This window comes from Seriola lalandi, unplaced genomic scaffold (genome assembly GCF_002814215.2).
Source record: "Seriola lalandi dorsalis isolate HSWRI2012SDOR001 ecotype SW California unplaced genomic scaffold, Sedor1 jcf7180002054956, whole genome shotgun sequence".
Classification (NCBI taxonomy): Eukaryota; Metazoa; Chordata; class Actinopteri; order Carangiformes; family Carangidae; genus Seriola; species Seriola lalandi.
Genome location: NW_019525507.1, coordinates 1555997 through 1557548, shown reverse-complemented (window position 1 = coordinate 1557548; position 1552 = coordinate 1555997). Strand labels below are relative to the sequence as shown.

At 39.9% G+C, this 1552-nt stretch overlaps 1 protein-coding gene across 1 annotated transcript in view; it reads right to left on the bottom strand.

Annotated features, from left to right (window-relative positions):
* LOC111645745 (cadherin-18) overlaps positions 1-1552 on the bottom strand; it is an 80653-nt gene that overhangs the window by 40983 nt on the left and 38118 nt on the right. The gene's annotated exons all lie outside the window — the stretch shown is intronic.

Sequence of the window (1552 nt, the reverse complement as noted above, 5' to 3'; positions counted from 1 at the left end):
CCATTAAGCTGCGTCTTTCATCTTTGATCCTCCTGGTCGCTCGTTGTCAAGGTTAGCCCTTCCTCACTTTTAGTTATATTTAAAATGACTATGCAACCTTGGATCGGGACAGAATGCAACTTTCTAAGGCGCCCACTCAATCACATTTATCACTACAATAACACAGCAAACACAGCCATGAACTTTCACAATGCTAACTCAGTGATATATGACTGCACCTCTGCCCACTACAGACAAACTGTACACAGGTAAATTGTAACTGAGTCACAAGCTACAAAGACAGGCGCAGTATTTGTTTCCTGTGTTGCTGGGTGGTACCTGATTTATTGAACATAACAACGACATGTCTTGCACATATATTTGTCTGTGTGTTTCTTAATGTGTCTGTTAGTCTATATTAGCTTTGTGTGTGTGTGTGCGTGGTTATATCTGTGCTAGAGGGTTAATTTCCCACCATTGCTCCTGAAACCCCATCGCCACATGGAGCCTGATTTAATATGTTCCACCAGTTACATCAGCGTTCATTGTAAATCTCGCTTTTTCCCCAGAGCCAAGACCCTCTGGCAACCATTGAACTTATGGTCTTGTGAACTTGTGAACCCTGCAGTTATACACAATGGTTGAACGGGAGCAGTGAGACCCAGGAGAAAATGGCATGGCGTTGATCACAAAGTGGAATGGACTTTGCTGCCGTTGCCTCCTGTTGTGAGAGTGGAAATCACAACAAGTGGCTTTTGATAAGATGGCTGTGGTGACTGAAGGAAAGCATCACTAAAGCATGGTCAGTGTGTAGTATGTATAGAAAAAAATAAGCTGCTAAAGGTACTAATCACATGTTTGGCATGAATTACATTATACAGTGGCAAGAAAAAGTATGTGAACCTTTTGGAATTTCATGGTTTTCTGAGTAAATTTGTCATAAAATGTGATCCGATATTCATCTAAATCAAGGGTATTGACAAATATAATGTGTCTTAAATAATCTTTCATGTATTTATTGAGAATAACCAAAAAATCCTCATAGTGCTTGTGGAAAAAGTATGTGAACCCTTGAATTAATGACCTCAAAAAAGCTAATTGGTGTCAGGTTTTAGCATACCTGGAGTCTCGTTAAGACAAAGAGTTTGGGGGTGTGGACTAAAGCTACTTTGACTGATAAAAACCCCTCAAACTTTTGAGTTTTTTTTGCAAAAGAAAAACACATTTATGTGAGCCATGCCTCACAGAAAAAGAGCTTTCAGAGGATCTACGATCAAGAATTGTTGATTTCCATAAAGCTGGCAAGGGTTACAACGCGATTTTTACTTTAGACTTTAGAAATTCACCATGCTACAGTTAGGCAAACAATCTACAAATGGAGACACTTTGGGACTGTTGCTACTCTACCAAGAAGTGGACGCCCAGTCAAAATGACACCAAGAGCACAACAAAGACTCATCAATGAGGTAAAGAAACAACCCCCAATGACAGCCAAAGATTTGAAGGCATCATTGGAACTGGCTAACATCTCTGTTCATGAGTCTACAATATGTAAAACATTGAACAAGCAGGG